The sequence below is a fragment of the Equus quagga genome, chromosome 4 (genome assembly GCF_021613505.1).
Source record: "Equus quagga isolate Etosha38 chromosome 4, UCLA_HA_Equagga_1.0, whole genome shotgun sequence".
NCBI classification, from domain to species: Eukaryota; Metazoa; Chordata; class Mammalia; order Perissodactyla; family Equidae; genus Equus; species Equus quagga.
This window is the reverse complement of record NC_060270.1, coordinates 16,441,264-16,455,459: the sequence shown is the minus strand read 5'-3', so window position 1 is coordinate 16,455,459 and position 14,196 is coordinate 16,441,264. Positions and strand designations below refer to the sequence as shown.

General features: G+C 40.7%; 1 protein-coding gene across 28 annotated transcripts in view; it reads left to right on the top strand.

The window, feature by feature from the left end:
• Window positions 1-14,196, top strand: part of ZBTB20 (zinc finger and BTB domain containing 20) — a 770,585-nt gene that overhangs the window by 590,162 nt on the left and 166,227 nt on the right. For all 28 annotated transcript variants that reach the window (XM_046659181.1, XM_046659174.1, XM_046659197.1 and 25 more), the window contains one exon: window positions 2,860-2,899. The gene's annotated coding sequence lies outside the window, so the exon portion shown is untranslated. The remainder of the gene's footprint in view (window positions 1-2,859; window positions 2,900-14,196) is intronic.

Here is a 14,196-nt window from a genome sequence, read left to right as displayed (position 1 = left end):
GTAAATCTACATAGATTAATACATATTCTCAAAATTGCCTAGCAGATTGTAATTCAATCAAAAAGTAGGGGCCTTTTGACGTTTATGAACGTTTATGAATAGTATAAGAACTCTGAGATTAAATTTTTAGCCTTAATATTAAATTTGGTATGGATATTATTGTTTTTCTTTAATACATAAAGGCAACAATTACATCCAATAGAATCTTCAATTTAACTTGGCTTTAATTTGTCTTAGACTGTGACATATACACTGTGATTTTTCTCTCCATCTTGGATTCCTGTCATTGACAGCCTGTGTGTCATTTGACATCCAGGAAAGATAGTTTTTCATTCCAGGCCTTAGATGTATTAGTCAATCTGGGTACAATTTACATTGATCTCTGTGATCACATCAAAAATTTAATTTTGACTGATTAACTTTTATAAATAAATGCTCCTTTCAATTTAGAAAGGAAATGTGAAATAGAAATATATATGTGCTTAGATATAAGAATATAAATTCTGAGTACAGTTTTTTTTTTTTAAAGATTTTATTTTTCCTTTTTTTCCCAAAAGCCCCCCTGTACATAGTTGTGTGTTTTTAGTTATGGGTCCTTCTAGTTGTGGCATGTGGGATGCCACCTCAGCGTGGCCTGATGAGCGGTGCCATGTCCGCGCCCAGGATTCGAACCCGCGAAACTCTGGGAGTGCACAAACTTAACCGCTCAGCCACAGGGCCAGTCCCCTGAGTACAGTTTAAAAAGAACGTAATATATTATAGAGAGTTTTGGGGTTTATAATATGTAACAGAAAAATAACCACGAATCATATTTGTCTTCTTTTCCTAAAAGGTTGGGAAAGAGAGCAAGCTCAAAAGATGTTGAGGGTGTGGGAGGCCGGCCCAGTGTCCGAGTGGTTAAGCTTCTGTACTCTGCTTTGGTGGCCTGGGGTTTGCAGGTTCGGATCCCGGTTGTAGACTTAACATGGCTCATCAAGCCATGCTGTGGCAGCATCCCACATAAAGTAGAGCAAGATTGACAGGGATGTTAGCTCAGTGACAATCTTCTTCAAGCAAAAAGAGAAAGACTGGCAATGGATGTTACCTCAGAGCCAATCTTCCTCAAAAAAATAAAATGTGGAGGAGGGAAGAATGGATGGAGGAACAGAAGGACAGATGAATGGAAGGAAGGAGGAAAAAAGATTTGAAAAGATGCACCAGTGCAGTGGTCTGGGATCCTGGTTTATAGAAGATACTAGAATGTAACAAAACTTAAAGCTTTAAAGTCTTTGAGACTCGTCAGTCTTTTTTTTGTATATATGTTTCAAGTTTGTTTGTATTTTCAATGAATCATACATCATCTAATTATCTTGCTTAAAATTTTCATTAAACTCATCAATTTTGTGAAACAATTTGAAAGCATTGAAGACCCCCAACCTCTCATTCGTTAGCATACATTATGATCCAGGCTGCAGATTTTCAACTTAATTCCTCTTGTCCAAGGAAGAGAACACCATTCTTCATCCTTGCATGTGTGTGGACAGGGTTTTGCCACGGCCATGAAGGGGAAACTTTCTTTCTGGAGGAACCTCTATGATGCTGCATTTGTCCAGAAAGCTTGCTGAGAAGTGAAGTCTCTTTAATTGCCCGTTTTCTGCTTTGGCCTTACTCTAATGCCAGGTTATTTAATCAGATCCTTCCACTTGATTTCTTTTAATACAGTTTGTTTTGCATATTTCTGGAGGCCTTATGTGAAGTGGTTAAAATCATGGTGTCAGAGAGACAAGAATTCAATCAGCATATATTAAGTCTTTGATAGATCTGAGTAGGGTAGGGGTGAAGAGACTTTGTTTTCTCAGCATCCTTGTCTGGTTTATTAATTTCTCGTGAATCTTCTGTTACTTCAGTTTTATACTGCTATAAGAGAAGCTATCCAAACAATGGTGAGCAGGCCAGTCCCATAATAGTTTATGTGACTTCTGAGTTGAAGAATACAAAGGAAAATTATTAGATTTGAAATATAGAAAGAGAAACTGTCGAGGTCAACTCCCCCCAAACCTGAAGTTTTCATCATTAAAGATGTGTTTTGAGGGGCAAATGCTTTGGTTTAAAATAATGTTGTCAGAGGGGACACTCCTAGGCTTATGAGAAGGGTTAGATGAAGGGGTGTCCGGTCCTCAGCCAGCACCAAGCCAAGAAGAGGCAGAAGCAAGCCATGTTCTCAGCAGAAGGTTAATAATGCATGGAGGTGGTGAATTGTCCAAAAGATCCTCTGGACATTAAACATATTAAATTTACCCTGAAAAGAGCCAAAGCCAAAGTTTATCAGGATTTGACTCATCTTTGTCAAAATTGGCTAAAATTTGTCAAGTGCTATACAGTAAAGCTTTTACCTATGCTAGTCAGTGCTGCCCAATAGATATATTTACGCAACAATAGAAATGTTCTACCTATAAGGCAGCCACTAGCCACAGGTGGGTATTGAGCACTTGAAATGTGGCTAGTGTGACTGTGCAATTTAATGTTTTATTAAATTTTAATTAGTTTAAATTTAAATAGATAAATATGGCTAGTGGCTACTATATTGAACAGTACAGCTCTAGAAAATGATTTAGATCAGAATGAGGTTGACAGAAGAAGAGGCTGGCACTCCTTATGCTGGGAAGTACTGTGCTAGTCATATAGCAGGAGGCCACATCTTTGGAAAATTGGAGGAGGCTGGATCTCCTTTTTCTTGGGCTACAGGTGACAAAATGGGCTCCTACTGCTCATCCTTTAGGAGCTACCAGTCCCGTCTATACTTAGTTTGCTTTCCTTCTCCTCACAGTATCATTGGATTGATTTTTAATTCCTTATTTTTTTTTTTTTTTTGATTTTCAGTTCCTTGACCATCAGTCTGTGGCCTGCCTCTTCTCTTTATGTAAGTAAAAGTGGTTTCTTTACTTTTCAAAAAATGTCGGATTTGATAAATTTGGGTCTATATCGGTATGTTTTCTGGTTGACTTTGTTGTGGTTTCCAGCACTTCTTCAATATGTATTAGCTTCTTTCGGGTTTGGAGTTGACGCTCTTGGTCGTAGTAGTGGTTGCCGTCCATGAGGGGGCTGAACAGCCGCCCCAGCCACTGGGCTTATATAAAGACTGCCTTTAACTCCGCCGCAGCTGCTGTTTGCAAAAGCCACTGCTCTTCTAAACTGTGGCTTACATTCTTCAGCCAGACACCAGCAACAGTTGGGGCTTTTGCTCCACTGTCAATCAATGGGCAATTATTTATTCTTTAGTTGTACACCCATCTCTAGGTCCAGTCGTTTTTAATTTCAACTCCTAGATCAGAGCTTTCATTTACTGACAATATTTATAATATCCTTTTACTAAGAAGTACAAGACTGAAGTACAAGACTTCAGCCATTTAGGCTAACATTGTGTGTGAAATTGTAAAGTCCAGAAAAAAAAAAAGAGAGAGAGAAATCCAGGATTACACATGCCAGGAGGTTTATAGAAGTTGCTATTCTTTTTTAGAAAAGATGGGAAGTCATTTGGGAAAAAAACTTGATTTCAGATGAAAAGAGAGAACATTTATTATTTAAAGCCCAACCCAGGCTGCACTGAGTGGATCTGGATAAATTTTACCTCGAGCTGTTTGAAAGAGAGTCTGGGGCAGTGAACCCAAATAATCAAAGTTACTACATGAGACACCACCCGAGAGATGCCACAGATAGTGCAGTCATCTCATGTGATGCATAATCATCAGCATCCTTCCAGCGGCTTCTCACTCTCCACTGAGCACTGTCGCTTATTCACAACATTCTATGTGACTTCACTGACTCCTTCACACTCCAAGGTATTTCTTGTATTGTAATCATTTGCACACAAACGGGGTTCCCATGACTCTTTTGCTTGTGTGTTGCTCCCATTAACATTCCTAGAAGCTAGTTGCAAATGTATTTAGGGGAGCAGAATCTTCCAAAGGATGCTAAGGCTAAACTCTAAAGTGACAGTTATTTGACAGAGAAAAGAGATTGATTAAACTCCCCAAAGACTGGTGCTGTGTGTAATGCATTTATACAGCAGGGGTGGGTCCTCCCTGCCCCTGACAAGTCTGGTTACTCCTTATTTTCGGCGTTGATAGAGTGGGTCTGTCAATGCTTTGGAGGGTATCAATATGCATGCTTGTGGTCACCACTTTATGTCTCCCGTCCCTACCTCAGTACCTCAGTTACCTAGCACTGCATATTTCTAGTCCTCTGACTGGCAAATCATTTTTGTTACAGTTCTTTTGTGTAAAAACAGTTCACATAATAGCTCTGTGTTAGACAAGGCATTAATCCTCGCATCACCAGGAATGAGTCAGCACAGTGCACTCCTGCCCGAACGGCTCAGCTATTATGACGTCAGCACTGTAGGGCGAGCCTCAGACACAAGCAGTACAGGGGACTGGAGACCTGTGTCACAGATTAGAAATTGAGGGGGAGACCTTTGAGATAAAAAACGTAATTGAAAGGCTGTCTCTGGCTCACAGGAAAACGTGAAACTGATTCTATGCTGCATCAACCATCAATTGGGCAGCTTCTAGAGAGATCCTAGTTTTTAACCAGAGCTAAGGCTGGGACAATGACCTGTAATGGGCTGATAGCCCCATTCATGTACCCGCTAACCTTGTCCCACCCCTGGGCCAGGCTTCGTGTTTGCTTGGATTGTTCCAAAGCCTGAAGCTGCCTTTATTTCAAGGATGACAGGGCCTGTGACAGTCTTGATGTCCTCAAGTGCCCCACAGACACAGCTGATGGCTTCAGGGGTGGTGCCCCAGATGCTCATCAAAGGGAAAATAAAATTTCCTTGGGAACAGATCAGAACATTATCTTTTCCTGTGCTTCTAGTTCTCGGTGCCTTTCATGGCCTCCTCCAGACAGGTGCAGAATCCTGCCCATTGGACCTTCTCTCCTTGGCACTGCATTTCCTCCCAAGTCCAAACCTGAATTGGACACAGATTCAAATAGGAACTGAGTAGCTTCCAGATGTTCCCCCTCAAGAGTTTTGCATTCCGTTGCTCTTTAGCGGAAACAACGAGGAGCCCTCCATAACTGCTATGTTGCCTTGAAGCAGGTAACACAGACTTGCCCTATTTGAGAAACCAGGTTCTTACAAGAACCTCTTACACGTGAAACCTCTCCATAATTCAGTCTCAGATTCATTCTCAGAACAATACCTTTCAGTATCGAAAACTAAATGTAGAAAAGGTTAAAAATTCACTGCCTCAGTGACACTCTCTGTTAACAAGACATTCCTCCATCACACCATCTATCCTTCACTCTTACTTTAACCCTGTGATAACCGTCAGAAAGTGCCTTACTGCTGGGATCTTCTGCCTTCATTAGATTGCTAATAGGCTCCTACCATGCTTATAGAAGCTACTACTACTGCTTGGCTTAGTTTTGAATAGCATGCAGAGCTCTTTATTCAGTTTGCAGTCAACAAACATTTATGGAAAGCTAGTCATTACGTTTGGTTCCTGAAACTCCAAGATAAATAAGAAATGCTCCCTGTTGTTAAGAATCTCACAGTCTGGTTGGAGAGATAAATAGTAAATAAAGACTCTCCCATGTGATAGGTGCTGAAATGGAGGTATGTACAACATGTAGCCAGGGGAACGAGGAAAGAGTGCCCACCTGCGTGTGGAGAGGCACCCAAGCTGGGTCTAATAGTCTGAAGAATGAATTGCAGTTTACCAGATGGATGTGGGGGAGGGGAAGGAAAAAGGGAATCATAATCAGGAAAAAAGCAAGAGCGTTTACAGTTTCCAAAGTCAGGAGATGTCATCAAGCACCAGCCAGATTCAGAGGACAGTGGTTCAGTGTGGCTGGAGCGTGGTGGTGGAAAGGGAAGCCTGAGGGATGAGACTGGAAAGTGGGTAGGAGGCAGATCACGGAGGACCTTGCATGCTGTGCAAAGGAGTTTGGACTCGATGCTGCAAGCTTGAGGAAGCTTTGAAGAGTTTTAAGTAGATTTATATTTTAGAAAAAGAGCACGCTGGTGACTGTAGAGATGGCTGACTGAGAAGAGGGAGCTCAGGTCAAAGGTGAAAACCTAGGCTCTGAACTGTGTAGTGGAGGTGGTCGTGGAGAGGCGAGCTACTTGGTAGTGTTGACATAAATATTGACATTTGCATAATGCCAGCATATCTTGGCCCAGGGCCTAATCCTTGCCTTCTAGGAGAAAGGCTGATGTGTTGTGTGGGACCAAATTTCAGGCCAACATACATCTTTATGGGAGCTTCACCAGGACCTCCGTGTGAATCTGACCTCACTCTGAGATGCTACCTACTGGTCTCTAGAGACGTGTATCTCCTTCTCCCTTAATGGACTTGCAGAGTGGCAGGCAGATAAGGAGAAGACATTCTCAGTGTCCTGCTTTTCTCTTCTTTCACCTGAAAATGAAACAATTTCTTAATAATGTCCGCCTAAAGTCAATCACTGCCCCAATTTCCTATCATTTTTCTATTGCTTTTTCTAAGAAGAAGTTCCAAGCCATTGAGCTGAACTGCAGCTTATGCACAGCCGGGTGTTGAAACAATTCAGTGTATTCATTCCTTCTTTCTGAATTAGAGTTCACCATAAGTGTGCTTTTCTCTTGTTCACTTTGGGCTGCCAGGACAATTTAAAGGAAATTTTCAACAGCTTATGTTTCATGTACCACGTTCTCTTTTGCAAATGGAAGGGTATGCGTGGGTGTGTTTAAGTCTTCTCTATATTACTTTCTGGAGGAAGGTTTAGAAGATGAGCAAGACAAGGAACAGGGACCTATTAGAAGCCCAGGTCCCCCCAGTGACCTGAGAGCAGAACGTAGGCTGGTGATCAGATGGTCAATTATGTGTTTGTCAAAACACAGTGGGCTGCATTCCAGACTGCCAGCTTTGGAGGCCCAGCTTCTGCCAACCAAATGTCATCTGGGAACATGCAACACTGGGCACTGTGAAGGAGTTTGAAATAGACCATGCCACAGCCAACCTACTGCCAGTCTTATAGCACCAATATGGCATGCACAGCCGGGCCCCATGTTTCAGAGCTCAGGAATTCACTGTACTAAATTCAAGAGGTCAGATGGGTTCATGTTTTCAAAGCCTATGTTCTCTGCTTTGAACATTGTGACTTGCTCCTCAGCGATTTCCAAGTGATTTTTCCAGTCACATCTCTGTGGAAACCACTCTTTTTGTGATGGTTATGAGAGCCTTGTAAATGTCCCAGAGGAGAGAAAAAAATAAACTTGCTCTGACAATGACTGTGATTCCGACAGAGGGATTCCAACTCTTAGGAAATTACATTAAAGGTGCATAGCTTTTAAAATATCAGGAACCACCTTGGCAACTTATAAAAAGCAGAAGGGCTTTGCCTATTTTATAAAGTGATTTGCATATACCTGCATAAATAATGTCCCCACCTGTACTTTTATGCATTTAGGTTGAATAAATTAAATTCAGTGATCTTTAAAATATTCACTGTCTTTCATTGCTCAGATACCATTTTCAGGACCCTTCCTCCTCATTTTTTTCCTATGGTAGTAGTGGCTATTTTTTCAATCTTTTGACTCGTTCAGAGAATCAAAACATTCTGCAGACCAGTCTATCACAGCCAGGAGCGTTACGTCCCTCTGCTTGCATTTCTCTTAGCCTTTCTACCTATCAGACCATGAGTTCCATATGCTTTTCATAAAAGAAAATGGGGGAATATATTACTAAAAGGAAAACACAACACATGATAGGATTAAGCTCCACTGCCTATATCTATATCCAGACCTGCACAGATATGCATCTCAAGGACACACTTAAATTAACCTTCTCTTTCTTTGGCCACTGCCACCACCCCTTCAGAAACCATCCAGTCACTAAGCCATATCAATTGTAACCTGGGCCCTCAAATCAAAGCCTGGTCATTAGGCCAGCCTCAAGCACAATCATCCCATAAGATATTATTAAGCACTAACTATATGCAAAGAGCCATCTTTAGTTGGGAGTTAAAACATAAATCTAGATGTTGCCCTTGCTTTCTCTTAAGCAACTGAAAATTGCGTTAGGAAAAGAAGTTATACTGTTGAGTGTTCTGTATGCATATGAGACAATAAATGACGATTCCTAAAGGAATGATAGAGACCAGTAAGTGCTATGGGATTTCATTCATGAAAGAGAGCCTTGAGGACTGGAAAGCTTTATGTAAAATGTTATTTAGCTGGGTCTTGAAAAATGGCTAGAATGTAAAAAAGATGAAGAGTAAAAGAATAATATTCCAAGCAAAAGCAGAGCCTAAGTGCTGGAATCTTTGAGGGCGTCCAATAATAGTTCTGTTCTTCCCCCACTCAAATTCTAAACCCATCGAAAAATAAGGCAAAAGAACTGATAGCTGGGGAACCAAAATTTTTGATAAAGGCTGGGTTGAAGGATGTAGTATGAGAGGTAAGATGGACTTAACCAATTCCCTTCCCTCCAATGTAAACCTTGGAAAAGCTCTCCCAAGGAAAAACTTAGATCAGCATAAGCACAGTGCTTTTCCAGGTCACTGACTCCCACTAGTCTAAGTAGGAAAGGAAGGAGAAAGAGGCCAAAATCCTACACTTACAAACTCTGACAGATCAATTCCACCTAACTGAGAAACATGGACCAAGGGCTGTCTCACCAACAGAATGATTCACCTCCTTGGAGAAGTAGAAGTATAAGGAATGAGGCAAGAGACAAGGAGTATTTAAAGAACTTCCCTCTGGAAACTAGAAACGGAAAAGAGGCATTCCTACCAATCCTAAGATCAACAGACTGGAAAACAAGAGGAGGAAGTCCTGAGTGAGAGGAAAATGGGAGCCAGAGCCAAGAGGCCAAACAAGGCTCTCATTGGTCTAAGGGACATCCCTGGTGTTGAAACCAGTAGTCATAGAATTATCAAAGGTCTAAACTGAGGATTCCTTTTGGACTCGCAAAGTTACTAGAGTCAGAACCCTGAGGAACACGCAATAAATGAAGATAATAGACTAAAAGTTAGGTAAAAAAGAAATACAAAAACTCTTATCTTTTGTTAAGCTAATAATAACAATAAGAATAACAATCGCATTTGTTGAGTGCTTGCCCTGCCGTAGGCACTAGAAAGACACTTTTAATCACTATCTGATTTAATCTTTAAAACTACTATTATTAAGTAGGTGCTGTTATATTACTATTGGGCAAAACTGGGTAAATGGTATACCAGATCTCTCTCTATTTTCTCTTACAACGTGCATGTTAAACTACAATAATCTTGAGATTAAATGTTAAAAAAAGAATCAAGCTAGCTTCATGGTGGCAAATGGTTTAGAAGGAGCAACAGTAGGAGGCTATTGTAATAGACCAGACAAGAGACAGACTAGGATAGTGACAATAGGAATAGAAGAAAATAAATGGAACTGAGAGAGAATTCAGAAGGAACATATACAGAATTTTCTTATGGGTTAGATGTGAGAGATGAAGGAAAGAGAAGTGGCAGCTATGAGTACTGGTTTTGTGCTTATAAAACTGTGCGGAGGACAGTACCATTCATGGTTACAGGAAACACCAAAGGAGAAGCATGGCCAAGGGAAGGTTATTTGAGATGTCTAGTGTGAGGTGCTTTTATAGAGATAAGTGGGCATATTGAACAGGCAGTTAAATATATGCAACTGGAATTCAGAAGTGAAGTGACGGCAAATGAAGCTGTTGGCATGGATGATATTGCCTGGGGACCAGGTTAGATTGAGAAGAAGGCCCATACTGGGACTGAAGAACTCTTAATATTTAATCAGCTGGTAGAGAAAAATGAGGCTATGAAATGCCCTCAGAAGGAACAGCTGAGAGGTAGTGGGAAAATCAGAAAACGTTGGCGCAGAAGCCAAGAGAAGAGAGGGTTTTAGGGAGTGGGCAGTGTGAGAAGTGCTGCTGAGAGGTCAAGCAAGTTAAGGACTAAAACATGTACATTTATTGTGTTAATTTGGAGGTTACTGGTGACCTTAGCAGATGCTGTTTTGTTGAAATGATGGAAGCAGTAACCTGTTTGTAATGGGTTGAGGAAAAGAGTGAGAGGAGGTGAAAGAGAAACAGCAAATGTGTATAACTCTTAGAAGTTCTCTTGGAAAGGGAAATGAGCTAGGGTGAGCTCTTGGAATGGGGGAGTGAGATCAAAAGAAGATTTGGAAAAAAGTGGAAATATGGTGTTTTTATATTTTAATTTAAATATTGGTGTTTCCCATATTCTTCAAATGGGAAGAATAGAGAAGAGAGGAGACATCCAGTGTACATCCAGTGTATGGGGTGATTCCTAGTATAAGATTCCTGATAAGGCTAGAGACACAGAGTCCTGAGCATCAGTGGAGGGACAGAAGGAGGGGCATCTCTTCTATTGTTAGAAGAAAGAGGAAGGAAGAGAGAGGGCAGAGGCAAGCCACATGGAGGTTTGGTACTGAGAGGTTTCCCAAATGAAGGCTCTTAGGAGGCAGGGTCCTGCTACGAATAAGCAAGGAGGCAATTTGAGGAAAGTAGGGGTTTAAAATAGTTCTTGGCACAAATGGGACAACAAGTTGACCAGAGAAACACAGTGGGATTATCCTTGGCAGTGTAGAGGGCCTGGTGAGTCTGGTGGGTTAATGTTGATGCCTGTCTGCCTTGTGTGATTTTCTCCAGCAGTTCAGTGACCAAGGTGGAAGCTCAGAGGACATGTGTATTTGAGTTCAAATTGAGATGGGGTTTTACTAGTACAGGGGAAAAGACAATAGGGATTTTAGCTTCTTTTTGGTTCTAGTTGAGGCCAGAATAAAGGGGCAGTAAATGGGCTCAATTCGAATCTCCAAGTATCTAGTGAGCACCTGCATTGCACCAGGCACAGTAGAGAATAAACAGAGATGAATAAGGCACCATCCCTGCCCTCAAATAGCACACTATCTTGGGAAGTGGAGAGTTTGAAGGCTGCCGTCTGGTCCAAAAGCCCAGGAACAGGTGACTAGATAACCTTTGCCAAGACACAGAAACCCACGTCATTCCTTTTCTTTCTTCTGCCTGCTCCTTCCTCCCATCCTGGCACTACCCAGTCATTTTCTCGCTTTCTCAAAAAATGTCTACTTTCTACCTCATTGCTAAGCCTCTAATATGCATCATACATATTCTGGTTTCTCCCATCATCATTTTGCTAAAATATCATCATTTAGGAACAATCAGATCATCTACTTGAAGTGTGGTATTGGTATGATGTGAATTTTCTCTAAAATTTAAGAGCTGGCATCGAACTATACAGAAAGGCTATTTATTTAAAAGAAGGAGGGAGAGAGGAAGAGTGGGTCTGTAAGAGAGAGGAAGAAAAGAGGGAGGGAAGAAAGGAAGAAAGAGTGCAGTGAAGGAAAGAAGGGAAAGAAAGCTAATCAGCTACAGAAGACTTTATATAGCAGCTCATCCTTGTTATTCAAGGGAACACCCGTTTAAGATAAATAGATTAGCCTCCAGTCCTAACTCCATCAGCCTCCAAAAACAGCTTCCAGACCTGGAGACACACCAGAGTACTATAGATTAATTAAATTCCAGCTTCTGGCAACGTATGACAAGATAGGAAGAAGACCTGAAGAAGGTGGAAATTCCTAATTACCAATGGAAGTAGGATTCCTGACTCAGGTTTATTCTAAGCATTATAAAATGGTGGCTTAGAAAGAGGCAGTGGCAATGCCAGCTTTCCTTTATTTGAACACATTGCGTTTTGCTAGATTCTCTTTAGGAAATGACATTAGGGCCATTTGAGTCAAAACTACATTGCAGATACATCTGGGGTAGAATTTGGCAGCTGTTGAGCAAAGCAGCTGTATTTTTTTTAATATTTACTTCTTTCATGATTCTATAATTCACACTTATTGTAAAATATTAAGAAAGTATAGAGTGAGGAGAAAACATCCATAATTCCACTAGAGAGAAACAACTATTATTGGCAATGTTTAGACCACCTTCTAGTCTCTTCTCTGGATTTTAACATAATTGAGCATACATTGTATGTTTAGGGTTGTATCCTGTTTTTAAAATAAATATTATATAATAAGTGCTTACGATGTCATTACAAACACTTTATAAACACCACTGTAATGTCTGAATAATTTCCCGGAATTTACCTAACTATGCCCTAGATATAGATATTTGGGTTATTTCCAGTATTTGAGATTTAAAGTCCTATAAGGTAAGAACTAGAAAACATCACTTGAGACTGCCAAACCTGGAGGAAGTTTGAGGATGGCAGTGATGTCACCCATCAAGAAAGTGGTCAGGCAGTGATGTCACCCTGTTAAGAGAGTTACTAATTACTAATGACTATGAAACTCATGTTTGAATTTCTAAGTTGTTGTTGCAGAGTTTATCTAAACTCTTTCCCTCCCAAAGTAAAAGTTCTAATTTTTATTTCTAAAAAGTATGCATTTAGTTTTGTCCAAATTTGTTACAATGATGATGTATAAAGAAGAAAGTAAGATTCACCCAGAATTTCAATGCCCAGAGATAACCACTATTAACACTTTGGGAAGTATATTTCCATACATATCTATTTACCTGACTCTTTTTCTTTTCTTTCCAAAGTGAAAGGAAAAGCTACTTTCTTTTTCGTAATCTGCATTATCACTCAACATTGAAATAGGTATTTTACATTTAATATAGATCTACAGTATGTTTTTGACAGCTACATGGTACTCCAGTGTACGGATAATTTATTGAATCAATCACTTATTGATGGATGTTTAGGATATTTGGAAATTTTTTTCTAACTAAACAATGCTACAATAACTGTCTTTATGCACATATGCATTTTTTTAAATGCGCTTGCCCGATTATCTCCATAGGTTAAATTTCTAGCAGTGGAACTGCCAAAGTGAAATTTATCTATCGCTAAACTGACCTCCAGTAAAGGTGTATCATATTTTACCTCCACCAACAAAGAAGGAGACTGCCCATTTCTCTGCATCTTCACTAATTTTATAATTGCCAATTTTTGTAATTTTTGCATATGAGTGAATATTTTCATATTGGGGATATGAGATGCTTTTTCCAAGCATGAAACATAAGTCTGAAAACTCAAGAAAAATATATTAAATTGTATTACATGAAAATAAAAATCACTGTGGTAGAAAATATTTTTTTAGAAACTGGGAAAAAATTTGTGACATATCCCTGATGTTTGAAGAGTGGTTATACATCAACAATGAAAAGGTGAATGATGCAATAAAAATTTGGAAGAGCAAAGGCACTCTCCAACATGCCTCTAGTTGTTTAGTCTCATTCCTCCTGAAAAGGCGGTGCTCCTGGAGTCCTGTGAGGCCACCTCGGGAGCTGTTTCCTGTATTCTGATGGCAGCACCCACCCTCCTTGCCCTCCTGGAGAATGTTGTGGGGATCAAAACACTAGTCCAGGACCTGCGGAGTTTCTGGGTCGGGGGCTAATTGTTCACTCACGTGAATGTAAAAATGTTCATCTGAGCTCTGCCATCAGACTCCAGAATCAGTAAATTATTGGGAAGGGAAAAATACACACTGGCAACATTGCCTGATCCATGTCTCCAGGGCAGAATTGACACTATTCTTCTATCAGACGTAGACAGAGATTTCTGGATGTTCTCATAAATAAAGTGCTAGAGGCCATGTCATCAATGTCCTCCACCTTTCCCTCTCTCTCCGATTCCCATGTGTATTACTACATACTTAATGAAATGGAATATTTTTCAGCAACTCCAGGGCAAGTGAAAGATGCCAGAGAGGCAGAAATGCCGCACTGGCAACGTCAGCTCCTGCCTCCACAGCACAAACTGTGACAGGGCGTCTTCCCTCTGTTTGGCATAGGGAGCTTCTGGGTTCTCAGAGTGAGATGCCCAAGTCTTTCAGCGGGGCAGGAGTTGTGCAAAGCTGTTCTGAGTGGTAACTGGAGCACTCCTTCAGCACAAAAAGTTCATTTGCAGATGATAAGGGATGGCATCTACTCCGGGGCAATCTTCCTCCCTCTTTGGTGGAAAACTGTGTGCAAGAAAATCGTGTGTGCCTTAAATCCTTAGTGTCCAGAAAGGAAGCAGAAGAGAGGTAAAACATGTCAAAGATTGTATGGAGGCCTCTTTAGGCCAACCACAAGCTAAGGAGGATTGTAGGAACCAGACCTAGTAAATGGTTTGTTTTCTACCTGAGCAGTCAAACAGCCCCAGGAGGTGTGAGGATGTGGGCACCCTGGC